The following is a 20,486-nucleotide window of genomic DNA, read 5'->3' on the forward strand; positions in this document are numbered from 1 at the left end:
CTTCTATTTTTAGGACTAGGACAGTTCAAACCTTGAAAGTAACTTGTCAGTTGGGCTGAAAATAGCATTTACAATGGACAAAAAAAATCTTAACTGAGACAAGAGGATGATGTTACTTCCTAGACATAAAGAAACCTCGTAACTGACATATATGTAAACACACACACACAGGCACACACATTCTGACACTGAAAAATTTTTAAATCGACTACAATACTTATAAATAGGGATATTGTAGAGCAGAGTTTCTGAGTCACAACTTAAGAAATCCAACACGAAAGGCAAATATTTAATCAAAGTAAGCACGGCCACTCCAATCATGACCAACCTGTGCCTGCTCATTTAGGATTCACAGCAGAGAGACCATTGCGACCTACAAAGTGAGTGTTAAAAGCTCTGAAATGCGTATTGGGTATTGACACAAGAGCCATCAAAAGAGCCAAAGATACTGCTCACCTGTCCTTCATTTTCATTCTGTAAAGCTTGCCCAGATGAAGGACTGAGAGCTTTCTGCCACTAATCAAAGGAAACCTTCTTTTCCAGCAAGATCTAGAGTCACATGACTTAATCTGCCAAATGTAAATGACACCGGTCAGATTCTGAATCCTTCAGGTGCTAGTTGGAGAGAAGAGGAGGAAGTAAAGCAACGGGAGCACCAATACTTACCCCCTACACATCACAACACATCACTTCCTCCTGCAAGGACAGGAAGGCAAACCATTGAAGTGCTTCGTTTCTCCATGTCCCTGCTCACTATAAACAGACGAGGCTTATGATCTGTGGGCCAAAGGCACGTGGAATAGAGGCTGCTTTGGTGGGAAAAGATAAAGGAGGTTTCCTTTGATGCTCCCATGTTTGATGATAAGTTCATTAGCAGAATTGCTATTATATGATTAATAAGTACTCATTATGGAAATCTGAAAAATACAGAGAAGTGTAAAAAGACATAATTTGTGTAATAAATACTCATTATGGTATTTAATACCATAATAAGTGTAATAAGTACTCATTATGGAAATCTGAAAAATACAGAGAAGTGTAAAAAAAAAGTGTAAAAAGTGTAAAAAGTGTAAAAATAGAGTTTCCATCCTAAAATGACCCAGCGTTAACACTGATTTATTTCCATCTGCCCGTTTCGTTATAAAGAAGTGCTGCTTGTTTTACAAGGTGTTAATCAAATCATAGCTACAATTTCACATCCCACTTTTTCATATACAATTATGAGCATCTTTGGGTGTTAGGACCATCGTTTTGAGAACCACATGAAGTGGATGTGCTGGAGATGGAAAGTACATGCATCACAGTTAAAACCCAGGCTTTGGGATCAGACGGACCTGAGTTCAAATTGCAACTTGACTGCTCACTGGCTCCATGTTTTTGCAGAAGTGACTCAACCTCTGAGCCTCAGTCTCCTCCTCTATAAACTGGGAGCAACAACAGCACGGTTCCCATCACCTGGAGTTGTTTTGAGGCATGATGAGATAATTCCATAAAGCACATGGCATACTGCCAGTGGTGACTTCTTAGTATGGGCTAGCTGATGTCATTTTTACTAGCATTTTTAAATTATCCCATCTTTTACCGTTAGCCTCTACATAGCTTCCAAATTTCCCATTTGAATGTGAATAGTGCATGTAAATAGGTTGAATTCTTTTCCTTAGAATATATTTTCCAAAAGCAAAATTCCTGGATGGTTTGTGGTTGTTGATATGTGTTACCAAATTTGCTGGCCAGATGATTTTTGCCCCACCATGAATCAGTGTGGAGATATTATCAAGAGCATCAGAACAAAGACTAAGGGACCCTTGAAATCCTTAACGATCTTAGCATTAAGAGAATCCTTGAGGAGCATCAAGGGCAATCCTGTTCGGATGACTAATGGGAGATGCCTGCCCATATCGATGACCTTAGCCTCATTTGAGCTGAGACCTCATAGACCAGCAGACAAGGTGCACATGAAGCAGCACATAGGGAGGCACTATTGAAAGCCCACCTCAATCCATGCCCAAAGGCTACTAAACATTTGGTATCATGGGTTCTAGCCTCTCCCTGAAAGTCAAGGGCATATCTTCATACCCTCTTATCACATCTCTCCAGCAGGACCAATTCTGGGCATAGTAGTGGGATATAACCATACTGTTCCTTTATCTGAAGTGCTTCACCCAACTTTTGGAATAGTTACCTCCTTCGTGTACCTGATTCTCAGCTTCAATGCCATCTCTTCCAAGAGGCAAGAGCTCCCAGCTGCTTCACAGCTCTCTACAGCTGTGCAAACTCATTTCATTCCAGGAACTCATCATGGCCTATAATCAAGTCTTTGTTCACTTATTTATACTGGATTCCTCCCCCAATTAGACTCTCCACTCCATGAGGGGTAGGACTGTGTCCCAGTCTTGCTTGGTTGTATCCTTAGTCCCCAGTTATCAAAGTTTCTGGCACAAAGCAGGCACTCCTGTACCCTATAGCCTGTTTGATGCACACACTTATAACTCACTAACAGACATCCAACCGAGCAAAGGTTTATCCCACCACACCGAGGATGCACACTCATGCTTAGCACCTGTGGGATTTTGTCTGCTTTATAAAGCCCTCAAAGTCTATTCCCTGGAATGCCCTTACAACCTCCCATAAACCAAGGGCTAAAAGGGCTGGTGCAGCAAACAAAAATAAAGGAAAGATAGGGTGGGACAGAGAGCAAGAGCCTAAAATCTGGGCTCCAATCTCAATTGTGTCACTTATGATACTGGGTGGGTCACCTCATCCCTGAGCTTTACTTCTGTCCCAAACAGTAGTAGATAGTAGACTCTCCCCTGTCTCTTGGGAGACTTCAATGGTCATGTGAACAAAAGGTAAGAGTGCAGCAGGAAGGCTGAGAGGTTTGTCCGGTAAGCTACAGAGAGAAATATGCCAATTCAGTGGCCTCATGGGACCCCTCTGGAGAATGTTGATGGCCAAAACAGAACTAAAATGCCACACCTCCTGCGCCTACACATACGCTTACCCTGGCCAAGGAATTCTCGGTCCTCTTGAAATAGCCCCCAGGTTGTACTTCCTCCTGAATGTGTACTCAATAGCCCTAGGTAGAAGCTATTTGTCTTCTTCAAGGCACATTTTCTAATCAAATAAGCAGTATCTCCACAGCAGCCAAAAGAGACCTTTAACTGGTGAATGCCAAGGCTCAGGCAAACCACAAATGCCCTACTCACCATGTCAGTCCTACAGAAGAAGCTGCGGTTCCATCACTTCCTATGCCACATACAGCTGCAACACTGAATTATACTACTAATGACATGCAGTATGTGTGTCTGGGGTTATGACAGATGGTGTCCACAATGCACGCAGAAGCTTCAGATAGCCAAATGGCACAGCCGTGGAGATTTTCCAAAAGGAAGACAAAAACAATGAAAACACTCTCAACAGTGAATATCTGAGGAGTTTTTATATTACTTTCTACTGTGGTGAAATAGAGAACATCCAGTTCCTGTGAGGGCTCCGCTGACTGGGAGAAGCCAGCCAAACATGAAGGGGAAGATGCCACTGAAAAGCTGTACCTAAAGGGTGTGCACTCACCCTTTCTAGAAGGGCTACCACCTTAAAGAGGTGGAAGAACAGAATTTAGGCCGCTTCATCTTGCAAATAGATCTGGAATTCCCTCTACTTGCCAAGGTTGCCAGATCCATGAGTGGACTGCTCTAATTGGTAGAAAATCCTGTTCTAATAGAATATCCAAGATTTCTCTCTTTCCTACAACTCATACAACCATTAGCGGACATGACTGCAAGCCCCTTACTTCCCAGGAGAGATGCCTGAGGCCCAGATGTGGGAAGACACTCAGCCAAAGTCACACAGCTGATAATGACTTGTTCTAGCCCTCTAAACTGCTGTAGCCCACCAGGATCTTCATACACCTAAAGACAAACAGCAAGCACCTACCCATGTCTTTACCAATTCCCTAAAACCTGCCCCAACTTATTCCTGACCTGATTTTGCTCTAACATCCTTGTAACTCTTGCCTACCTCTGGACCTTCAAACTAGGGCTTGGATTTTGTCACTAGCTCTCTGTAAAGAACTTAGATTTGCCTCTTCACCCTGGTCCATACCTTTGGTTCCACTAACTCCAACCCCCAATCCCAGGAATCTTATCTGAGTCATGGCCCAGCCAATCTAAACCATGGCTGAACCATGCCTAAAGAAGAAGAGATTCAGACAGAGGCAAAGCCAATACCAAAGTCTAGGTCTCCTGACTCTAAGAGCAGTGAAATTTCCACTATGTGATACTCCTGCCCCTGCACTGCTATTAATTCCACCTCCAGAGCAGCCAATAAATCTATTTCCTCTTCTTCATCACATGAAGATGGTTTTCATATCTCCACACCACCTTAACCAACCCTATCTGAGCCTTCTCTCTTCTACATGAATTGTCCTTAGCTTCTTTTATTTATTTTTTAAAAGATTTTATTTGTTCATTTGAGAGTGAGAGTAAATGCACAAGTAGGGAGTAGGGGCAGAGGGAGAGGAAGAAGCAGACTCCCCACTGAGCAGGGACCCCCCCCACACACACACACACGGGCCTTGATCCCAGGACCCTGAGATCATGATCTGAGCCAAAGGCAAACACTTAACTGACTGAGCCTCTCAGGCACCCCTGTCCTAAGCTTATTCAATTTGACTTCATAATTCATGGTTTCTAAACCTTCAGAGGGCTCATAAACTCAATCATCATCCTTTTAAGAAGAAAAATAGAGAACACTTTGGATTAATCATATCAATTTAGACTGTCTGTTTGTATCAACATAAGTCTGACTGCGGCCACATTGTCATCAGCCACACATCACATTGTGCCAAGTTGTGGTCAACGAAAACCCCAGGATTATGTTCAAAACCAGAATCCTTCCTTAGGGATATTCAAATACTGACAAGAAAACAAAGATGTTTTCTCTTTCTGTTGGGGTCTCCAAGATGGGATTTTGAAAATCCAAAGATGCCAGAAAACCATGCAAACCAAGAAAGAAAGTTCATCTGCAAATAGGAGAGGTTGGAGCCAGTAAGCAATGAGCAGAAGTTGTGTGTGTGTGTCTGTGTGTGTATGTGTGTGCGTGAGAGAGAGAGAGAGAGAGAGAGAGAGAGAGAGAGAGAATGAGTACACTAACCCACACTAGCATGTGAGCACACATTCACTGGTGCTATCAAGTCCCCAATTTCCAATATTGAAATCTCCTGAGCTGCTTTGGTTCCTACAGCTCTTCCACTAATTCTGGGAGCTACCCCAGTATCCTGCCAATAAGTCCTCTTGCATGTTTAAGTTAGGAAGGAAGCTTTCTGTCACTTACAACCAAAAGAATCTTGACTCCAAGTTGCCTGAGATCTTCACATGGCATTTTCCCTCTCTTCCTTCACATTTTTGCTTTATAGCCACTGTGGCACCTTTCCTTGCTGAAGGAAATGGAAGACTGGATATGTGGACAACTGGAAGGGTAGAGAGAAGAGGAAGTGTGATAATGTTAGAGCCCAAGTCTTCTACTTACCATTTTGCCGAGTGCCAGCTGAAGCATCCTCCAAAGATCCCTCCCATCCCATGAAGCTCAGATGAGAGTGCATGGTAATTTACTATCTTGCTTCTTCCAAAGATCTCCAGTCCAGATGGCAAGCCCTGCAGAAGATGAGTTCCTGGGGTGAAAAAAAAAGTGCTTGGGAAAATTACAGGTCTGTGACACAGTCTGAATTTGTCCTGCTCCCAGGCCCTGCATAATGCCAGACCACCCATTGAAAGCGTGAAAGGAAACACCATCTGTGTTCTGCTGGAGACAATCTAAGAAACCCTGAGCTGGAGGTGACATGAACTAAATGTTTGGGTTTGTAATGATTGGCGTCAAGATCATCAAGTTGGCAGCTGACAAGTCACACAAGAACAACTTCTAAGCCAGCTGTTTGCTAAGATGGGCAACATTGTCCAAGAAGATGGTCAATGTGATGGTGAGTAGAGAGCAATGTTCCTGGCATAACTGTCCCCAAAGTGGCTAAGATGTGGTCTGGCATGTTCCATCACAATTAGAGGGACTGTGGCTGGCTAATAGCCTTACAACTGTAAACTCACTCAGAGGGGATTATGGGCTCCTACTAATAGAGTAATGTTAGAGAGAGTTTTGCTTGATTACATACTTGGCCTCGAGCCTTCTATTCAAGGCATTATGACAGCATCTCTTACAAGCTCGTCTACCAGGAAATCTGGATTTTCCTCCTACACTAGTCCTAGAAAACCATCAAAGGAAGATTTTATTTGCTCACTGAGTTTGCAGTTTCTTGTTTTACTTCAGGAAAAGATGATGTGTCTGGAAGCACAAAAGGTTGAGGCACAGGAACATAACGTCACCTGTTTAGCCCAGGGGAACACAGTTTTTACATATTTATAAATCCTTTCCACATACTAATTGATTACTAATCTTTTGGAGGAAATGTTAATGGCACAGATGGCCATAATCTGAAGGAAGAGACCTGGTAAATGATTTCAGGTTAAGCTGAATAATAATGATGAAGAGGGATGTGCAGACCTACTGGAGTATACACCTAGACAGGAAAAAGAATCATTTTTTTTGTGGATTTTAGTAACTACTTTCCCACTAAGGAGGCTTTGACGAAGCAGCTTCCTCACCTAGTTACAAATCATCTTAGAGCCTCTATTTAGCCCCTTTGAGCTATTTAAGAAAGCACAGAAGATAAATGGGTGGTGCTTATTAGATTAACATTGATCTGCAAAGTGAAGCACTTCATGACTCCTTCAGGAATGGTGTCATGAAAAAAGTGTGAGGTAGTCATAGAGAGGCCTGCCATTTTCTTTCTTTCTTTCTTTCTCTTTTTGAAGATTTTATTTATTTGTTTCAGAGAGAATGAGAGAGAGAGAGAGAGAGAGAGCACACGAGCATGAGGTCAGGGGGAGGGTCAGAGGAACAAGTAGACTCCCTGAACAGGGAGCCTGATGTGGGACTCAGTCCCAGGACTCTGAGATCATGATCTGAGCCAAAGGTAGATGCTTAACTGACTGAGCCACCCAGGCACCCAGGCCAGGCATTTTCTTTCATATAATTTGTGCCATATCACCAAAAGTACTTGAAAAATGGATTTAACATTGCTTTAGCCAACAAGTTGGAGGAATAGATTCACACTGAGATCTTCTGATACTAAATTTTATTGTCTACTGGACACCCAAGACACAAGTCATGAGTCTCTGCCCCAAAGACAACAACTACCTTTTACAAAACGCGATCACTCTAGAGACAGACAGCAGCCAGGTACATGAAAAAGGATGTCAGAAGACTGTGAGTCCTTGCCAAATAAGTAACATAGACAAAGCAAACATCTGGCTCCGTTTTCCAGGACTAGCTTGGCATTAATTACCTTACTGGATAATATCCCCACAACGCCTTCAAATGTCCTTCTGGTCCTCCAAATGTCAATATTTTGGCAAATAGTGACAGAATTTAGTCAGTAATCATAGCAATACCAACTATAACAACTCACAGAGATCACATCTCAGATCATGTGTCCTTGATCCTCCACTGAAATTAACACCATAGTGTTCCAGATTTAAGAGACATTCCTATAGAGACATTACTATAGGTTGGTGTTTTCGCTAGAGGGTTTTGACCATAAGAAACCAAAAAAGATTCTGGGTAACTTATGCAAAAATGGAAATGTACTGGAAGCCTATAGAAAAGCTCAAGAGGTCATAAGAAAACTAGAGAACCAAACGAAAGAGCCAAGAACCAGGGTGCCCCAGAGGGTCTGTAACAAGTCAGCAGCTTCACCCAAGCTTATACCACCACTGGAATCCATTCATTCATCCAATACATATTTGCAAGTACTTACCATGTGCCAAGCACAGTTGTATAATGTTATGGATACAGTGGTAAACAAAACAGACAACACCTCCATTCTCGTGGGGCTTTCATTCCAGTAGAGGGAGATAAATAATAAAAATGGTGATCACAATGGTGGTGGTAATAGCTCCAATTTTTGAGCATCTACTCTGTGACTAGCACTGTGCTAAGTGGTTTACATATTAATGTATTTACTTGACAAATATTTATCGAGCCCTAGTATGTCAAGAACTGTCCTAAGTACTGGAAATACAATCATGAATAAAACCAATTAAGAATCCCTGTCTTTGTGCAGCTGACATTATAGTGAAACAAATTCATTTAAAACCCCCAAAAATCCAAGTCCTAGGGAACAATTAGCTGCACTTAGGACATGTATAAGCCCCCGGCTTCACCAGGCATCCAGATTTAATTGTCCAACCAAGACTGAACACAGTGAGAAAGGAGTCCCTAAGAAGAAATCAGGGAACTAGGAGGAAAGGAAATGGGTGCTAGGTAGTGGAAGAAAAGTCCATTCATGGGTCAATGAAGACTTCACCTGGGCCTTATTGGTGTGTCAGGACCCTTAGTAAAAATATACTAGAAACTAGATTGCATATACAGAAATAAAAATAATATTTTGGACTGTTTGAGCTTGAATATGGCCCCATGACTTGCAAGGTTAGCTATAGGATCTTGGGCAAATTACTAAACTTCTCTGTGCCTCTCAGTGTCCTCTTCTATGAAACGGGGGATGTTATTAATATGTCAGTAAAAATATATTTATTTATTATGTCATGGGTAAATATTTAAGTGATTTCTTCACATTCCTTTAAATTTCTTTAAAAGCTGAGTGACTGTTTGAAGCTGCAATAATTATGCATTTTGGTGCCAGTAACATATGTAGAAAGAAAATGTATGAAAATGATACCATGAAGGATAGGAAGGAAAATGGAAGAACACATTGTGAGGTTTTCTCTGTATTAAGGGGTGTAATATCATTTGAAGATAGATTAAGTTGTAAGATTAAGTTGTAGGGTGCCTGGGTGGCTCAGTGGGTTAAAGCCTCTGCCTTTGGCTCAGGTTATGATCCCAGGGTCCTGGGATCGAGTCCTGCGATGGGCTCTCTGCTCAGCGGGGAGCCTGCTTCCTCCTCTCTCTCTGCCTGCCTCTCTGCCTACTTGTGATATCTGTCAAATAAATAAAATCTTTAAAAAAAAAGATTAAGTTGTATACTGCAAATGTTAGACAACTACTGAAAAGATAAAACAAAGGGATAGAGTTAATAAGCCAGGAGAGGAGATTAGATGGAATGCTAATAATTATATCAAAAAAGTAAGGAAAGGAGGAGTCAAGATGGCGGAGAAGTAGCAGGCTGAGACAACATTGGGTAGCAGGAGATCAGCTAGATAGCTTGTCAAACCATTGCGAACACCTACAACTCCAACAGGAGATCGAAGAGAAGAAGAACAGCAATTCTAGAAACAGAAAATCGACCACTTTCTGAAAGGTAGGACCGGCAGAGAAGTAAATCCAAAGCGAGGGGAAGACAGACCGCAGGGGGAGGGGCCGGCTCCCGGCAAGCAGCGGAGCAACAGAGCACAAAATCGGGACTTTTGAAAGTCAGCTCCATGGAGGGACATCGCTCCGGAGGCTAAACCGGGGTGAAGCCCATGCGGGGTCAGCGTGGCCCTAGGTCCCACAGGGTCGCAGAAGGACCGGGGGTGTCTGAGTATCGCAGAGCTCACAGGTATTAGAGCGGGGAAGACAGAGACAGAGACTGCAGAGACAGAACCGAGGAGTGAGCTCTCAGCTCAGGGTTACCTTGAACAGGTCGCAGGCTGGGTGAGCTCAGAGGCGGCCAGAAGCCAGGGAGACGGGAGTTATTGGCTCTTTTCTCTGAGGTCACACTGAGGAGCGGGGCCCCGAGCTCTTGGCTCCTCCAGGCCAGAGACTGGGAGGCCGCCATCGTCATTCCCATCCTCCGGAACTCTACGGAAAGCTTTGAGGGGACAAAAGCTCCTGAGAGCGAACCTGAGCAGATTACTGAGCCCAGCCTCAGGTAAGGGTGGTGAAATTCTGCCTCAGGCAAAGACACTTGAGAATCCCTACAACAGGCCGCTCCCTGAGAAGATCAACAAGAAATCCAGCCAAGACCAAGTTCACCTACCAAGGACAGTAGCAGAATTCGAGAGGAAGAGAAAGCAAAACATGGAACTCATGGCTATCTCCCCATGATTCTTTAGTCTTGCGGTTAATTTAAATTTTCTTTTAATATTATTTTTTTTCTTCTGCTAATTTTTTTTAACTTTTACCCTTTTCTTTTTTAACGCATTTAACTACTTTATCTAATATATATATATTTTTTTCTTTTTTATATTTTTTCTTTATCTGTTTTCTTTTTTACTTTTTCTTTTTCCTGAACTTCTTTTTATCCCCTTTCTCCCCCCTGCGATTTGGGGTCACTTCTGATTTGGTTAAAGTGCATTTTCCTTGGGTCTTTGCCACCCTTTCAGTATTTTATTTGCTTCTTCATATACTCTTATCTGGACAAAATGACAAGGCGGAAAAACTCACCACAAAAAAAAAGAACAAGAGGCAGTACCAAAGGCTAGGGACCTAATCAATACAGACATTGGTAGTATGTCAGATTTAGAGTTCAGAATGATGATTCTCAAGGTTCTATCCGGGCTCAAAAAAGGCATGGAAGATATTAGAGAAACCTTCTCTGGAGAGATAAAAGCCCTTTCTGGAGAAATAAAAGAACTAAAATCTAACCAAGTTGAAATCAATAAAGCTATTAATGAGGTGCAATCAAAAATGGAGGCTCTTACTGCTAGGATAAATGAGGCAGAAGAAAGAATTAGTGATATAGAAGACCAAATGACAGAGAATAAAGAAGCTGAGCAAAAGGGACAAACAGCTACTGGACCACGAGGGGAGAATTTGAGAGATAAGTGACACCATAAGATGAAACAACATTAGAATAATTGGGTTTCCAGAAGAAGAAGAAAGAGAGAGGGGAGCAGAAGGTATATTGGAGAGAATTATTGGAGAGAATTTCCCTAATATGGCAAAGGGAACAAGCATCAAAATCCAGGAGGTGCAGAGAACCCCCTCAAAATCAACAAGAATAGGTCCACACCCCGTCATCTAATAGTAAAATTTACAAGTCTTAGCGACAAAGAGAAAATCCTGAAAGCAGCCCGGGAAAAGAAGTCTGTAACATACAATGGTAAAAATATTACATTGGCAGCGGACTTATCCACAGAGACCTGGCAGACCAGAAAGAACTGGCATGATATATTCAGAGCATTAAACAAGAAAAACATGCAGCCAATAATACTATATCCAGCTAGGCTATCATTGAAAATAGAAGAGATAAAAAGCTTCCAGGACAAACAAAAACTGAAATAATTTGCAAACACCAAACCAGCTCCACAGGAAATATTGAAAGGGGTCCTCTAAGCAAAGAGAGACCCTAAAAGTAGTAGATCAGAAAGGAACAGAGACAATATACAGTAACAGTCACCATACAGGCAACACAATGGCACTAAATTCAAATCTCTCAAGAGTTACCCTGAATGTTAAAGGGCAAAATGCCCCAATCAAAAGACACAGGGTATCAGAATGGATAAAAAAAACAAAACCCATCAATATGTTGCCTACAAGAAACTCATTTTAGACCCGAAGACACCTCCAGATTTAAAGTGAGGGGTGGAAAACAATGTACCATGCTAATGGATGTCAGAAGAAAGCTGAGGTGGCAATCCTTATATCAGATCAGTTAGATTTTAAGCCAAAGACTATAATAAGAGATGAGGAAGGACACTATATCATACTCAAAGGGTCTGTCCAACAAGAAGATCTAACAATTTTAAATATCTATGCCCTTAACGTGGGAGCAGCCAACTATATAAACCAAGTAATAACAAAATCAAAGAAACACATTAACAATAATACAATAATAGTAGGGGACTTTAACACTCCCCTCACTGAAATGGACAGATCATCCAAGCAAAAGATCAACAAGGAAATAAAGGCCTTAAATGACACACTGGACCAGATGGACATCACAGATATATTCAGAACATTTCATCCCAAAGCAATAGAATATACATTCTTCTCTAGTGCACATGGAACATTCTCCAGAATAGACCACATCCTGGGTCATAAATCAGGTCTCAACTGGTATCAAAAGATTGGGATCATTCCCTGCATATTTTCAGACCACAGTGCTCTGAAGCTAGAACTCAATCACAAGAGGAAATTGGGAAAGAACACAAATACGTGGAGACTAAACAGCATCTTTCTAAAGAATGAATGGGTCAACCAGGAAATTAAAGAAGAATTGAAAAAATTAATGGAAACAAATGATAATGAAAACACAATGGTTCAAAATCTGTGTGACACAGCAAAGGCAGTCCTGAGAGGATAATATATAGCGGTGCAATCCTTTCTCAAGAAACAAGAAAGGTCTAAAATACACAACCTAACCCTACACCTAAAGGAGCTGGAGAAAGAACAAGAAAAAAAACCTAAACCCAGCAGGAGAAGAGAAATCATAAAGATCAGAGCAGAAATCAATGAAATAGAAACCAAAAAAACAATAGAACAAATCAACGAAACTAGGAGCTGGTTCTTTGAAAGAATTAAGAAGATTGATAAACCCCTGGCCAGACTTATCAAAAAGAAAAGAGAAAGGACGCAAATAAATAAAATCATGAATGAAAGAGGAGAGATCACAACTAACACCAAAGAAATACAAACAATTATATGAACATACTATGAGCAACTCTACGCCAACAAATTTGACAATCTGGAAGAAATGGATGCATTACTAGAGACATATAAACTACCACAACTGAACCAGGAAGAAATAGAAAACCTGAACAGACCCATAACCAGTAAGGAGATTGAAACAGTCATCAAAAATCTCCAAACAAACAAAAGCCCAGGGCCAGACGGCTTCCCAGGGGAATTCAACCAAACATTTAAAGAAGAACTAATTCCTATTTTCCTGAAACTGTTCCAAAAAATAGAAATGGCAGGAAAACTTCCAAACTCATTTTATGAGGCCAGAATCACCTTGATCCCAAAACCAGACAAGGATCCCATCAAAAAAAAGAATTACAGACCAATATCCTTAATGAGCACAGATGCGAAAATTCTCACCAAAATACTAGCCAATAGGATTCAACAGTACATTAAAGGGATTATTCACCACGACCAAGTGGGATTTATTCCAGAGCTGCAAGGTTGGTTCAACATCCACAAATCAATCAATGTGATACAGCACATTAATAAAAGAAAGAACAAGAACCATATGATACTCTCAATAGATGCTGAAAAAGCATTTGACAAAGTACAGCATCCCTTCCTGAGCAAAACTCTTCAAAGTGTAGGGATAGAGGGCACATACCTCAATATTATCAAAGCCATCTATGAAAAAAACACCGCAAATATCATTCTCAATGGAGAAAAACTGAAAGCTTTTCCGCTAAGGTCAGGAACATGGCAGGGATGTCCATTATCACCACTGCTATTCAACATAGTACTAGAAGTCCTAGCCTCAGCAATCAGACAACAAAAAGAAATTAAAGGCATCCAAATCGGCAAAGAAGAAGTCAAACTATCACTCTTTGCAGATGATATGATACTATATGTGGAAAACCCAAAAGACTCCACTCCAAAACTGCTAGAACTTGTACAGTAATTTAGTAAAGTGTCAGGATATAAAGTCAATGCACAGAAATCAGTTGCATTTCTCTACACCAACAACAAGACAGAAGAAAGAGAAATTAAGGAGTCAATCCCATTTACAATTGCACCCAAAACTATAAGATACCTAGGAATAAACCTAACCAAAGAGGCTAAGAATCTATACACAGAAAACTATAAAGTACTCATGAAAGAAATTGAGGAAGACACAAAGAAATGGAAAAGTGTTCCATGCTCCTGGATTGGAAGAATAAATATTGTGAAAATGTCTATTCTACCTAAAGCAATCTACACATTTAATGCAATTCCTATCAAAATCCCACCCATTTTTTTCAAAGAAACGGAACAAATAATCCTAAAATTTGTATGGAACCAGAAAAGACCTCGAATAGCCCAAGGAATATTGAAAAAGAAAGCCAAAGTTGGTGGCATCACAATTCCAGACTTCAAGCTCTATTACAAAGCTGTCATCATCAAGACAGCATGGTACTGGCACAAAAACAGACATATAGATCAATGGAACAGAATAGAGAGCCCAGAAATAGACCTGCAACTCTATGGTCAACTAATCTTCGACAAAGCAGGAAAGAATGTCCAATGGAAAAAGGACAACCTCTTCAATAAATGGTGTTGGGAAAATTGGACGGCCACATGCAGAAAAATGAAATTGGACCATTTCATTACACCACACATGAAAATAGACTCAAAATGGATGAAGGACCTCAATGTGAGAAAGGAATCCATCAAAATCCTTGAGGAGAACACAGACAGCAACCTCTTCGACCTCAGCCACAGCAATGTCTTCCTAGAAACATCACCAAAGGCAACAGAAGCAAGGGCGAAAATGAACTGTTGGGATTTCATGAAGATCAAAAGCTTTTGCACAGCAAAGTAAACAGTCAACAAAACCAAAAGACAACTGAGAGAATGGGAGAAGATATTTGCAAACGACATTATCAGATAAAGGGATAGTGTCCAAAATCTATAAAGAACTTAGGAAACTCAACACCCAAAGAACATATAATCCAATCAAGAAATGGGCAGAAGACATGAACAGACATTTCTGCAAAGAAGACATCCAGATGGCCAACAGATACATGAAAAAGTGCTCTGCATCACTCAGCATCAGGGAAATACAAATCAAAACCACAATGAGATATCACCTCACACCAGTCAGAATGGCTAAAATTAACAAGTCAGGAAATGACAGATGCTGGCGAGGATGCGGAGAAAGGGGAACCCTCCTACACTGTTGGTGGGAATGTAAGCTGGTGCAGCCACTCTGGAAAACAGCATGGAGGTTCCTCAAAAAGTTGAAAATAGAACTACCCTATGACCCAGCAATTGCACTACTGGGTATTTACCCTACGGATACAAACGTAGTGATCCGAAGGGACACGTGCACCCCAATGTTTATAGCAGCAATGTCTACAGTAGCCAAACTATGGAAAGAACCTAGATGTCCATCAACAGATGAATGGATAAAAAAGAGGCAGTATATATACACAATGGAATACTGTGCAGCCATCAAAAGAAATGAAATCTTGCCATTTGCGACGACGTGGATGGAACTAGAGTTTATCATGCTTAGTGAAATAAGTCAGTTGGAGAAAGACAACTATCATATGATCTACCTGATATGAGGAAGTGGAGATGCAACATGGGGGGTTAGGGGGATAGGAGAAGAATAAATGAAACAAGATGGGATCGGGAGGGAGACAAACCATAAGTGACTCTGAATCTCACAAAACAAACTGAGGGTTGCTGGGGGGAAGGGGGTCGGGAGAGGGTGGTGGGGTTATGGACATTGGGGAGGCTATGTGCTATGGTGACTGCTGTGAAGTGTGTAAACATGGCGATTCACCTACCTGTACCCCTCTGGATAAAAATACATTATATGTTTATAAAAAAAAATTAAAAAAATTTTTAAAAAACTAAGGAAAGGAAGAAAAAATAAATATATGGGAAAAACAGAAAGCAAATAAATCCAAACAAATTGATAATTATATTAACTGTAAATTTATGTGGGAAGTCCACTTTAAGTATGGAAACACAAATAGGTTAAAAGTAAAAGGATGAAAAAATATGTATCATGCCCTAATCATAAGAAATCTGATTAGCTATATTAACATCAGACAAGAAGACTTCAGAACAAGGAATATTACCCAGGCTAGTGTGAGACATTTATATTTTATAATTATAAAAGGGTCAATTCATCAAAAAGACATAATAATTCTAGGTATGTATGAAATCAATAACAGAGCATCAAAATACAAAAAGCAACAACTGACAGAAACAAAATGAAAAATGGGCAAATCCACAATTACATTGGGAGACTTCAATATTCTGCTTTCAGTAACTGATACAAGTATACTAAAAAAAAAATCAGTAAGTACATATAGACTAGAATGACATTAACCAATTTAACCTACATGACATTTATAAAACATTCCATCCACTAACAGCACAAAGGACATTCTTTTTGAATTCACATTGGACATTTCACCAAGATATACCATATGTTGGGCCATAAAACATGTCTCAGTATATTTAAAATAATTGAAATCATACAGAGACTTTTCCATAGGCAGAGTGGAATTGAATTAGAAATAAAGAACAAAAATATCTGGAAAACCTCCAAATATTTAGAAGTTAAACAACACACACTACTAAATGTTACTTTTTCTTCCAGTCGAGACAAAGTATCATGGAAGGTATTTACCCTCCCACTTGAAACAGCTTAAAAAAAAAAACCTAGACAAAATACGCAAAACATGTCTCTCAAGACACTAGACATCAGGCAATTAAAAAGAGTTATCCCTGAAATATGGAAAATGAATGAGGTGAACTTTCATATTGCCCCATATTACTAGCTGAAGAAAGTTTCCAGGTTTCAGCACAAGGAGAGGGAACCTAGACAGTCTTCCTAAATTAAGTGAACAGGGGTGGGAGTCTGAAGAAATAGAGATGAGTAGAGCTCACATGACAGAGTTCCAGAGAGGAAAGAGCTGCAGCGAAAGAGAGAGAGAGAGAGAAGTCCAGAGATCTTTGGGTGTCTCCCTTAAATATTCAGAATAACTATTGATTAGTACAAGTGAGGAAACTACCAAAAACTGGGAAAGTAATCACCAAAAAGGATTATAGGAAGCAGTGCCCAGAGATCACACACAGGCAGGAATAGTATCTGTGGTCAGTTAGTGTGAGAATCTCATAATTCAGGGAGCATCGTTTAGAGCTGTGATTCCCAATGGAAGGCAGTTTTGTCCCCAAGGTAACATTTGGCAAAATCTGGAGACATTTTTGGTTGCCCCAACTAGGGGCATGTTAGTGGTATCTAGTATGTCAGGGTCAGGGATACTGTTAAACATCCTACAATGCACAGGACAGCCCCTCATGATAAGAAATTACCTGTCCCAAAATTTCAATAGTACAGAAGTTGACAAATCTTATGTTAAAGTAATAAAAAGGATCTTGCCTCAGTGGTAATCAAAAATTAACTCTAGTCTAAACTATGTTTTGCCCCAACTAACAAAACTTTTTCTCATGCAAGGCCTGAAAAGATTGAACAATTTCCACACAACTGCATCCCAGAACAAAGCTCAAGAATATTTATAGGAATTTAAGATATTCAGTATCTAATAAGGTAAAACTGACAATACTTGACATCCAAAAAAAATTTGCCAGACAGGCAAAGAAGAAGAAAAACACAATCCATAATGAGGAGAAAGGTCTATTAAAATTGAAAGAGAAATTAAATAGATGATGAAATTAACAGAAAAAGGCATTAAACAATTATTTTAATTGTATTCCATATGTTCAAGAAGGTAGAGGAAAGACTGGACACATTATGTAGAGAAATAGAACATATGAAATGATCCAAACCAACTTCTAGAATGTCTAAGATGAAAAATATACTGGATGGGATTAATGAGAGATTACACATTGCAGATGAAAATATTATGAAGACATAGCAATACATACCACCTAAAAATGCAACACAGAATGAAAACAAACTAAAAATGTAAATAAATAAATAACATCAATGAAATATGGCACAACTTCAAGCAAATATATATATATGTGTATATATATGTATATATATGTGTATATATATGTATATATGTGTGTATATATATATACACACATATATACATATATATATGTATAAGCAAATATATATATGTGTGTATATATATGTATATATGTGTGTATATATATATATACACACATATATACATATATATACACATATATATATATATTTGCTTGAAGTTGTGCCATATTTCACTGATGGGAATATGAAATATATGTATATATATATGTGTATATATATATATGTGTGTGTGTGTATATATATATGTGTGTGTGTGTGTGTGTATATATATATATATATATACACATATATATATACATATATTTCAAGTCTCCAAAAGACAGAGAAGGAATAATGGCCAAAACTTTTTTTTTTATTTGACAGAGATCACAAGCAGGCAGAGAGGCAGGCAGAGAGAGGAGGAAGCAGGCTCCCTGCTGAGCAGAGAGCCCGATGTGGGGCTCGATCCCAGGACCCTGGGATCATGACCTGAGCCGAAGGCAGAGGCTTTAACCCACTGAGCCACCCAGGCGCCCCTGGCCAAAACTTTTAAAAAATTAATGACTTATATCCAGGATCTATAAAGAACTTCTCAAACTCAACACACACAAAACAGATAATCATATCAAAAAATGGGCAGAAGACATGAACAGACACTTCTCCAATGAAGACATACAAAATGGCTATCAGACACATGAAAAAATGTTCATCATCACTAGCCATCAGGGAGATTCAAATTAAAACCACATTGAGATACCACCTTACACCAGTTAGAATGGCCAAAATTAGCAAGACAGGAAACAACGTGTGTTGGAGAGGATGTGGAGAAAGGAGAACCCTCTTACACTGTTGGTTTGAGTGCAAGTTGGTACAGCCACTTTGGAGATTTCCTTAAGAAATTAAAAATAGAACTTCCCTATGACCCTGCAATTGCACTACTGGGTATTTGCCCCAAAGATACAGATGTAGTAAAAAGAAGGGCCATCTGTACCCCAATGTTTATAGCAGCAATGGCCATGATCGCCAAACTGGAAAGAACCAAGATGCCCTTCAATGGACGAATGGATAAGGAAGATGTGGTCCATATACACTATGGAGTATTATGCCTCCATCAGAAAGGATGAATACCCAACTTTTGTAACAACATGGATGGGACTGGAAGAGATTATGCTGAGTGAAATAAGTCAAGCAGAGAGAGTCAATTATCATATGGTTTCACTTACTTGTGGAGCATAACAAATAACACGGAGGACATGGGGAGATGGAGAGGAGAAGGGAGATGATGGAAACTAGAGGGGGAGATGAACCATGAGAGACTATGGACTCTGAAAAACAACCTGAAGGTTTTGAAGGGGCAGGGAGTGGGAGGTTGGGGGAGCCAGATGGTGGGTATTATGGAGGGCAGGCATTGCATGGAGCACCGGGTGTGGTGCAAAAACAATTAGTTCTGTTACACTGAAAAGAAATTTTAAAAAAAATGAATGACAACTATAAACCAGCAGATCCATGTAGCTCAATCAACACAAGCTCAAGAAACATAAAGAAAGCTGCACCAACACATATCATAATCAAAATGTTTGAAATCAGTGATAAAAAGAAAATCTTAAAAGTAGTCAGAAGGGGCACCTGGGTGGCTCAGTTGGTCAAGCAACTGCCTTCAGCTCAGGTCATGACCTAGAGTCCCAGGATCAAACCCCACATCCAGCTTCCTGCTCAGCAGGGAGTCTGCTTCTCCCTCTGACCCTCCCCCCTCTCATGCCCTCTCTCTCTCTCCCATTCTCTGTCAAATAAATAAATAAAATCTTTAAAATGAAAAAGTAGTCAGAGGAACAGGGCTCTTGGGTGGCTCAGTGGCTTGAGTGTCTGATTCTTTTTTTTTTAAGATTTTATTTATTTAACAGAGAGAGAGAGAGTACAAGTGAGAGAGAAAGAACACAAACAGGGGGAGCAGCAGGCAGAGGGAGAAGCTGGCTCCCCACTCTGGGATCATGATCTGAGCCAAAGGCAGACATTTAACCAACTGAGCCACCCATGCATTCCAGTGTCAGACTCTTGATTTAGGCTAGGGTCATGATCTCAAGGTCTTCAGATTGAGCCCAGCATCAGGCTCCATGCTCAGTGGGGAATCTGCTTAAGATTCTCTCTCTCCTTCTCCCTCTGCCCAACCCCACATGCATTCTCTCTCTCTCTCTCTCTCAAATAAATCTTAAAAAAAGAACTATTCAGAGGAAAAGAGAATGATACAGAAAATAAGCATTGGCAAGTATATGGAGAAATTAGAACTCTTGTGCTTTGCTGGTGGGAGCATCAAATGGTGAGGTGTTGTGGAAAACAGTATGGTGGTTCCTCAAATAATTAAAAATAGAATCACTGTATGATCCAGTATTTTAATTTCTGGGTATGTATCTGAAAGAATCGAAAACAGAGGCTTGAATAGATATTTGTGGGCTTATGCTCATAGCAGCATTACTCTCAGTAGCCAAAAAATTAGAAGTAATCCCAGTGGCCAATGACAGATGAATGGATAAATAAAACGTGCTATATACATACAGTGGGCTATTATTCAACCTTAAAAAGGAAAGAAATTCTGACACATTGGATAGTGCAGATAAGCCTTGAAGACATTATGTTAAGTGAAATAAGGCAGTCACAAATTGACAAGTACTGTATGATTTGAGTTGTATTAGTTACTAGAGTAGTCATATTTACAGAGCCAGAAAGGGTAATGGTGGTTTCCAGGGCCTGTGAAGAAATAAAAGAAAATTGTTTAATAGGGACAGAGTTTCCGTTCTGCAAGATAAAAAGAGTTCTGGAGATG

Source organism: Martes martes (assembly GCF_963455335.1).
Source record: "Martes martes genome assembly, chromosome: X".
NCBI lineage: Eukaryota > Metazoa > Chordata > Mammalia > Carnivora > Mustelidae > Martes > Martes martes.